This window comes from Xenopus laevis, chromosome 5S, assembly GCF_017654675.1.
Source record: "Xenopus laevis strain J_2021 chromosome 5S, Xenopus_laevis_v10.1, whole genome shotgun sequence".
Taxonomy (NCBI): domain Eukaryota; kingdom Metazoa; phylum Chordata; class Amphibia; order Anura; family Pipidae; genus Xenopus; species Xenopus laevis.
In genome coordinates, this window is record NC_054380.1 from 98,902,975 (window position 1) to 98,913,162 (window position 10,188).

A 10,188-nucleotide genomic window follows, 5' to 3' on the forward strand; every position below is an offset into this window, starting at 1 on the left:
TGGTTACTTTCCAATTGTCATGTTGTTAGGCTGTTGTTGCAGTACAGAAGTAAAGAGTGACTGAAGATTATTAGAGCACAAGTCACATGACTGGGGGCTCCTGGGAAACTGATTATGTCTAGCATAATGTCAGATTTCAACATTAAATATAAAAAAAAACTCTTTTGAAAAATGGATTTCAGTGCAGAAGTCTGCTGGAGCAGCACTATTAACTGATGCATAATGAAAAACATGTTTTCCCATGACAGTATCCCTTTAACATAACAGAGGAAAGTATCCTCTGTATTGCAAGAGTAATAGAGAAACCTATTATACAACCGTTTAGTAAACAAAAGAACCTGAGAGTAGATTTCCTATTTTACTAACTGTAGCCTGGAACATGAAATGAATCAAACAATCATAACTGGATGTAACTGCTCATTCAAATAATCTTCTGCTTTGTAGTGAATGTCAATAAAAGGCAGAATGCAATATTTCCAGCTGATGAAAGGGTCTATGGAAAAGGTCTCTCTGGTCGGGTCAATTTGAGGATACTTAAGGACATAGGCCAATCCCACAAGGAAACTGTTCATAAAATAAAGCCAAGCCACGTTCATGTCCATGTAGCCTGGGATTGGTGCACACAAAATGAGGAGAATAATTTGACGGAGGACAAATGGAGCCCAAGTGCCCAGAAACGAGAACACAAGAGCAGTATAGAGACATATGGTTCCTTGGACAGGCCACTCATCTCCACAGGAAAACAGGACAGTCTTGTTGGTGAAGGAGATGAGCTTCATGGATTTTATTAAAGCCACCACTTCAAAGCAACATATTCCCAGAATAAAAACAATGGCACACACCACTGCGGCTGATAAATAATAAGTCTGGCTGCTGACGTAGAAAGTGCACTGGTATGAGGACAGTCCAGGGCCTGAGATTGGAGGAGGAACAGAAGAATAGAGGGCAAAGGATAGTGCTGCCGTCCATAGGAGCAGGGTAAGTATAACATGCAGGAAGCCGAGACAAAAGCCTGGGGAGATGAATGGATTTAACAACAGTATTGTAATAATCTAGCCCTGCTGTTAACAGCACTGGATAGTGTAGAATGCCATACGCATGGGATATGATCTGAGTAAACAGGCAGATGTGATAGTTAGTGAACCTCATGCTACAAACAGCAAAATCCTGTAAATAATGGATATTTATTATGATTTTGCCAGTTAAGATCAGTATCAGTATACAGCTGGGCTCGTGCAGTTGTATGTCCATGTCGGGCTTCAGGAACACAGGCCCCTCTAATGCATCCGGGTCTGGCATGCTCTGGGTAGAAGGCAGACTAATTTCTTGCATCTTGTAGGCCACAAGGAGGAACCGACATTTCAACCTCTTTTCTTTCTCCTGCAAATTCAAAAAAACACATTGTTTAATTTATTAAGGAACATATATTCATAATTTAAATGGAGATGTTCGTCAAAGCTACTTGCTATTGTTAGACTATAACTCACTGCAGTCATTGGGAATCAGCAGGGGGGGGTAGACAAGATGACCCAGGTGGATAGTAGACCTGACTGGGGGAGTTGGCATTGTACAGAGGGGCATATAACATTTTATAAACATTTGTCATTTACAGGACAAGTGATTCCACTGTTTACACTGCAAATAATTCACTATCCAATAAAAAAAGTCATTCCTGAACCAACAAGTGTATTTTTTTAGTTGTAATATTGGTGTGTAGGCAGCCATCTCAGGTCATTTTGCCTGGTCATGTGCTTTCAGAAAGAGCCAGCTGCTTTCTGGCAGGCTATTGTTTCTCCTACTCAATGTAACTGAATGTGTTGCAGTGGGACCTGGATTTTACTACTGAGTGCTGTTCTTAGATCTACCAGGCAGCTGTTATCTTGTGTTAGGAAGTTACTATCTGGTTACCTTCCTATTGTTCTGTTGTTAGGCTGCTGGGGAGGAAAGGGTGCGCTTTGTTTACCACCAAAGTTACCCAGAACAAACTTCACGTGATTTCCTTCTGGTTTCTGGCTTTAACTGTATCTCCTCCCAAAACCTGTACTGTTATGTAATATCCCCGGACTTTCACCTTGAAGAGGCCTAGAGATCAAGACGGTGTAGTGTGATGTGACTGAGGGCATGATCACCTTGCAGTGTTCAAACATGATAAAGGTCAAGGAAGGCAGCAGGAAGACCCGATATAGAAAGTTATTATACAGTGAATTATGTACCCCCTATTGTAAAATACAATATTACAAGTCACCAAGGTGTTCAATAACCATATAAAAGCACAAGGCTGAATCTAAGGGTTCCAAGGTTCTATTACAGGCCTTAGAGGTCTCTGTGTTCCAAAACAGACCTGCAGAAATTCACAAAAATGTGCGGGGAAAAAAGGCAGACTGCACCCAAGTCATAAATGTTCCCTAGTTATAACCAAGGAACTGATTCACATACTGATTGAAAAACTCCAGAGCCAAAAATTTCCTACATGAACAGCTCCCATAGAACACATGGATGGACACATTTTATTTAACACATATACAAATGCTATCTTACAGTGCATTATACTGATAATAAGGAGAACTCCACCCAAAAACTCTGTGTATAATAAAAGAAAATGTCAGTCTAAACAACTTTCTGACACCTCTCATAATAATTAAAAAGAATTGCATGCGAGTATAGCACACAGTTATGCTACATTCCACTTATTATCATGAGAAGTGATGCTTTATAATTCTCAGCATTATTCTACCTAGACACAGAAGTCTGGGCTTACCTCCTACTGGCCTATAGCTGTCCACAACTAAAGTGCCAATCTGGGATGGAACACTTAAATTATGAGGGTAGACTGTCAAGGTTGGGGTTGTTTTCTCTGGAAAAAAGATGCTTGAGAGGGGACATGATTACACTTTACAAGTACATTAGAAGACATTATAGACAAATAGCAGGGGATCTCTTTACCCATAAAGAGGATCACAGCACCAGAGGCCTCCCCTTTAGACTAGAGGAAAAGAACTTTCATTTGAAGCAGAGTAGGTGGTTCTTCACAGTCAGGACAGTGAGGTTGTGGAATGCACTGCCGGGTGACGTTGTGATGCTGATTCTGTTAATGCTTTTAAGAGGGGCTTGGATGATTTTTGGACAAGCATAATATCCAAGGATAGTGTGATACTAAAATCTATAGTTAGTGTATGAGTATATATAGTTTATGTGAGTGTACAGAGTGTGTGTATGTATGGATGCTGGGTTTCATTTGGAGGGGTTGAACTTGATGGACTTTGGTCTTTTTTCCAACAGATCTAACTATGTAACTATATACCTGTAGCCACATTTTCCTCTTAATACTGTAAACTGAGAAAGGGGCAAAAAAGTCACTAACCCACCAACTAAAGGATAGGCAGGATTTAAGGTGGCCATGCACGGGCAGATTTAACTGCTGATTCGGCAGCTTATCTGCCTGTGTATGGGGCCCTCCAACAGGCCTCCCCGATTGAAATCTGGCAAAAATTGGCCAGATTTATCAGAACTATATCAGTCACTCAAGGTGGGCCTTTCAGAGGAAAGATTCAGTCGTTAGCACTTCTACCTTTAATTTGTTATGGCTCAAGCTGTGTGTAAAGAAACATATTTATGAACATGCCTATTGTTTGCATGGAGGAGAAATTGTTTCTTGCCCACCAAACAGTGCGGTCTGTTGCACTTCAGTTGCACTGAAACCTAAACTACACAGTAACAAAATGTCACTCTTATGTCAACCACTATGAATTATGACTGTGCCCTGATCATGTGACAGAAACTGCCATAACACCGCCCCCCTTTTTGTATATCATAACACTGCCCCGCAGCACCTGAAACTACACTAGAGCAGCACATACTCTCTGGTCTGCTATAGAGGGCGCCCTCTAATGTTAGCAAACATGAATACAATAAACTGAAGAAAAGGGCTTTTTCTAAACACTATAAGTGGCACCTGAAACTGCACTACGACAACACAGCGGCACCTGAAAATGAAATAACAAACAGTGGAACCTGAAACTGCCCTAACATAGCACCTGAACCTGCATGATAGCACCGCGGCACCTGAAAATGAAATAACAAACAGTGGAACCTGAAACTGCCCTAACAAAGCACCTGAACCTGCATGATAGCACTGCGGCACCTAAAACTGCACCACTACAAAACTACAAAAAACTATTTGCAGCTGCTGTGGCTAGACAATGTAGCAGTGCAATTTGTTGCCACGGAATAGCAAGTGACATTGGCTTCCAAGCCAGGCCTGGACTTGCTGTGTTTTTTCTTGAAGACGTTTCACCAGTCATCCAACCGGCTTTCTCAATTCAGAATAATTTATAAATAGGATCTTTCGGGAATATATTATCTGGAATCTTGCTCCAATCAGTGTAATCTTTTTATCATAATCAGTCATGAAGTTAAGTGTTGATTGTATTAGCATAATTGGAGCTTGGAGGTGTTATTAAACCTTCCAGGGAGAGGTGCCAAAACAGCATTGTATGTGGCAGACAATAGATGCAGTGTGTATGTGTAACATTGTGTATGCAGTTTGGAGTGTTCTGATTTGTATGTGGGAGAAACCAAACAACAGTTACACCAGAGTATGGTGCAGCACAGAAGAGCCGGGTACCTACATCTAAAAGAAAAAGGACACACGTTTGAAGACTGCCAAGTCCAGATTCTAGACCGGGAGAGCAACTGGTCAGGTTCGACATCTATTTTCTGCCAATACAGAGAAAAAGGAAATAATCATATGATTTAAATGGAGTCTATGGGAGATAGCTTTCCCGAAATTCAGAGCTTTCTGGTAAATGAGTTTCTGGATAATTGATCCCATACCTACCTGTACATCACATTTTACAAGACATGTACACAAATGGTCACGGGTTGCGGATAAGGCAGTTGCGGGTCTGGGTCGGGTAGCGGATCATAGTGGGTAAATATGAGGGTTGCGGTTCGGGTCGCAGAAATTGGTTCCGCATATGACTCTAGTGTTAGTAGGGTTGCCACCTTTTCTGGAAAACAATACCGGCCTTCCTTTATATTTATCTTTTTCCCTATTAATCACATTGGGATTAATCATCATTTTTACCGGCCAGGCCGGTGGCAACCCTAAGTGTAAGGTTAAGATACAGGTCTAATAACCTGCTAACACCAATCTGTAGGCAGCATTTAGTGGTGTTGCCCTTGGCTAAGAGATATTGCACCTGGGCAAAGTTGCCCCTTTTATTAGATATGGAGTAGTGTAATGGGTTGTCAGATGTAGCCTATTTTTATGAGAACAAAGAGGCTAAATAGTTGGGAAAATAGAGTATAGTATGTAAAGAAAAGAGACTAGGAGAATAGAGGTTGAGTGAGGAGAGGAAGAAAAATAGTACTAAGAGTGGGCCCCTGGTCTCAAATTAATTGGTAGGCCCCTGGTCAAAGGTTTTTGGGTGGGCCCCTGGTGCCCCAGTCCGGCACTGCCCTAGGCTGACCAAATTCCACAGGTGGAAAAGTCCATCAAGAAGCTGGCCCAGGTGGAACTCACCTCTCTGCTTTCATCGTCCAGAGGCATGAGGGCCCCATAAAGTGAACTTAGAATGGGGACTGGATGTCAGGCAGGTCTGGACTGGGAGTCAAAATAAGCCCTGGCATTTCTAGTACAGAGAGGCCCAATCAGCTCCCCACCAGCCCACTAAATAGTGACTTTCTGTGGCATCTTATGACAGCCCCTCTGGCCAGTGTTGGACTGGCCCACAGGGATACCAGGAAAAGTCCCGGTTGGCACAGGTGTCAGTGGGCCCTCCTGCTGCTAAACATTTGGCATATTTCATGGGCATTCCCTATTTTTATGAGAACAAAGAGACAAAATAGATTGAATAATAGATTATATCATGTAAAGAAAACAGACTAGCAGAATAGAGGCTGAGTGAGGAGAGGAATTATAATAGTAGTGAGAGTGGGGCCCTGATCTAAGGTCTGTTGGTGGCCCCTGGTCTAAGATTTTTGGGTGGGCCCCTGGAGTCCCAGTCTAACACTGCCTCTGGCATTTGCCACAACCCACAGATTGCCAGTCCGGGTTTGAATTGTCAGGGTTTGGCGGGTGTTGCAGTACAAAAACAACTGATTTCCATTACAGATACACTTTACCCTTGGCTAACACAATGTTCTCTAAGGAGGCAGTAATACATTACACTGAATAACAAAGCACTCGCTGAACTAGCACTCCCCAAAACCCCGCAACAGTCCAGATTGTGGCTGGTACCTGTGCAGCACGAAACATGCTTAGTGATAAACATTCTTATTTATAAACAGCGTCAGCGACCCCCATCAACCTCCCCCTATGCCTACTGACCAGTAGCTCTTCCCAGGACGTCACATGCTGACGGATTCCCAAGTTCACTAGAACATAATGACGGTTCCGACGCTGCAACAGCAGTTCGGCTCCAGCGACAGAAAAGGTGATGCTACTGAACGGCTCCTAAAGAAAGTGTAGCAGGTACAGACCAAGAGTCCGGGGGAGGAGGCGAAACTTAGGACTCAGGTGCAGCTCAGCTCTTCCTCCTGCCTGTAGTACACATCACATACAAACACACAGCCCTACTGGCAGGAGCAGAGCCACCCATCAACTACACGCCCCGGGGGATTCTACAGAGTCACCTGCGATGAGTCATAGTTCAGTCAGGGTGGGTTCTCCCTCTGTCAGTCAGGAGTTGGACTCTTCCTAATCGCTGCTGTGCTGTGCCGAGGTGTTGAGCGCGGAGGTAAATGTCGCACAGAAACTGCTGAGATTACGGGTTCAAACGAACACCATACAAAACATACATATTTAAGTGCAGCCCAGGCACCATATCCTGTCACACACAGCTGGAGTATATCGTGAATAAAGTACCAGGTGTCATGGCCTTATTAGAGCACGAGGCTGAAGGCAATGGAACTGTAGATGTGACTTTAACAAGGGGCACTTTATTTACTATGAAACACACAGCAGGGCGGATTAACGCATAGACTAGGGGCCCATTAGTGGTCAGGGGCCTTAAACCCCTGAATCAGTTACACAGGTCCGGTAACAGTGCGCACTTTTCTCGATAAAAGAATGTGGGAGGATTGGACTCCACCGAGCGCATGAAGTCTACTGCTCTGGAGAAGCGCACAGTCTTACTGGATGGCTGCTGTTAAGTTAACTGGGGGGAAGTGGGTTAAGGTCACAAGACAGATCATAAATTCACTATGAATACTGGTTGCTGGAAAGGGGGGTTCTAAGGATGCAAGACACATGCCATTGTTATTGGCTATGCTTGCTACAGTTTACAATTAACTGTTTCAGGGTATGGGGAGTAGAGACAGAAGACAACAGTATTGTTCCCTATTCTGCTGTTTAAAATTAACTGGGTATTGAGGCAGGATTAACTATCCTATTGTTGCTGACTCACTCTACTGTGAAACATGGCAGCTTTTGGAGTCATCATTTAGTGCACAGAACGAATAGGAAGAGATCAGGGCACAAAAAAATGGGAGAGCTGTGTCAAAATATTCAAGAGGCAGTAGTCACAGTCTGAAGAGAAAGGGGAAAATGGGCGATACAAAGAAAAGAGGGGTGCTAGCTAATGAACAGGAAGAGGTAGAGCAGTATGTAAAGAGAAGTAACGAAATGCTGGAAGAAGATAAAAAGACAGAAATAGAAGAAAGCAAGAATCAGATGTATAAAAAAATAAAAGGGAAAGAAAAGCAGAACAGGCAGCACAAATATAAGGTTAGTAGTATGTTGGTTTAACATATTTTATATAAATATATGCATGTATAATGTGGGCCTTTCACATGGGTAACCTGTGTTCATAACAATTTGCTTGTTTGTGGTGCCATGTTGGTGGAACTATAACTTACTCTTGTAATGATTGAACAGCATTGTATTGACAGATCTGCAGGAAGGACATCCATTTAGCATCAGCCGTTGGAATGTGTTGTGTGCTTGCAGTCATAGTGCAGGTCTCCCTCTTGCTGGTTACACACCTACCACTCTATTGTTTCTTCCCTGTCGTATTTAACATTGGTGCTGTAGCTTCTCACCAGACACTTGTGAGCCTCAGATAGATAAAGAATACCTGTAAATTCAACTCTCAATCCATTTGACTCACAAGCGAATGTAGGGAAGTTGCAGCACAAAGGCCTATTGCTGACAGGGTTAGAACTGGGAGCCGGGGTTTAGAAGTTATCTGTAAGGGCTCTTACACACGGCCGTTCCGACCTGCGCTCCCCTGCGTTCCGTTTGTTGGCGTTCAGCCGCAGGGGAGCGCAGGAATAGACGCAAGTAATGATTTGAAATGGGGCTGTACTCACTCAGGCGCGTGTAGGCGCCGAACGCAGGAAAAATGCAGCATGTTGCGTCTGAACCTGCGTTCGGCGCCTACATGCGCCTGAGTGAGTACAGCCCCATTTCAAATCATTACTTGCGTCTATTCCTGCGCTCCCCTGCGGCTGAACGCCAACAAACGGAGCGCAGGGGAGCGCAGGTCGGAACGGCGGTGTGTAAGAGCCCTTACAGATCACATTTTGTTTTAAAGGGGTTGTTTACCTTTGAGATAACTTTTAGTATGATGCAGAGAGTGATATTCTGAGACAATTTGCAATTGGTTTTCATTTTTTATTATGTGTGGTTTTTGAGTTTTTTTATTCAGCAGTTGTTCAATTTGTATTTTAAGCAATTTGGTTGCTCCAAATTACCCTAGCAACCATGCATCAATCTAAATAAGACACTGGAATTTAAATAAGAGAGGGTCCGAATAGAAAGATGAGTAATAAAAAATAGCAGTAAGGATAAATGTGTAGCCTTACAGAGCATTTGTTTTTTTAGAAGGGGTCAGCAACGCCCATTTGAAAGCTGCAAAGAGTCAGAAGAAAAATTATTTCTATATAATCTAGTCTGGTAATTTCCCTAATGATATATGTAACCACAAGCAACTTGTCAATAATACAGAACAAATAGGATTTACCAATATTTTATTAATTTAGTACTCCACTTTGTGAGTAAAAGATAATTTCCTATTGCAGGGTTTGTAGTGTCTGATTCAAAATAAAGAGAACCTACTCAATCAGATCAACAGCTGTGTTGTGCCATTACCCAGGTAAGTTGGATTCATTAGATGACATTAAAGGGATTGTTCACCTTTGAGATTACTTTTAGTATGATGGATAGAGTGATATTCTGAGACAATTCGCACTTTGTTTTCATTTTTTTATAAGGTTTTTAAGTTATTTAGCCTTTTATTCAGCAGCGCTTCAATTTGCATCTTAACCAATCTGGTAACTAGGGTCCAAATTACCCTAGCAACCATGCATGGATTTGAATAAGAGACTGGAATATGAATAGGAGAGGGCCTGAATACAAGGATCAGTAATAAAAAGTAACAATACATTTGTAGCCTTACAGAGCGTTTTTTTTTAGAAGGGAGTCCGCGATGCCCATTTGAAAGCTACAAAGAGTCAGAGGGAAAAGGCAAATAACTATAAAACTTGAAAAAATAAATAATGAAAACCAATTGAAACGTTGCTTAGAATTGGTAGTTCTATAACATATGAAAAGTTACCTGAAAGGTAAACCACCCCTTTAAAAAGTATCAGCAAACTTGGATGAAACAGTTAATAAAAAGATGGTGTGATGTAAATTGGCATGCATAAATGCATAATATGAGTAGAACACTCAAATTTAATAACTATTAGCCATTTGTGCAAGGAGGGTTTATATTCCACTAATTATGACTTTAACTGTTATTGCTGGTATTCATATGTGAGCAATTGTCTGTCTAACTAATGCAATGCTGCAATGCTTCCTATCATTTTTTTTCTCATATAGAGAATGGCAAAAATATGAGCATAAGAAAAATGTTTGAAATGGTGAGCCAAAACTACTGTATAAATAAATAATATATTCATGTTAGAACATTATAACTGTTGCCACAATTTGGTACTCATAACATTCCTGTAATTCTTAAAGGGGAACTAAAGTCTAAAATAGAATAATGCTAGAAATGCTGTATTTTGTATACTAAGCATAAACTTACTGCACCAGAAGCCTAATTAAACAAATTATTTATGTTTTCAAAGTTAGCCGCATGGAGCTGTCATCTTGCAACTTTGTTAAACATCTTTGCAAGACCAAGACCATGCACATGCTCAGTGTGGTTTGGGCTTCAGTTGGGAGGTTAAGCTTAGGGA

General features: G+C 41.8%; 1 pseudogene; it reads right to left on the reverse strand.

The window, feature by feature from the left end:
- Window positions 1-347: 347 nt before the first annotated feature.
- LOC121394285 lies at window positions 348-6,589 on the reverse strand (annotated as a pseudogene).
- Window positions 6,590-10,188: the final 3,599 nt, after the last annotated feature.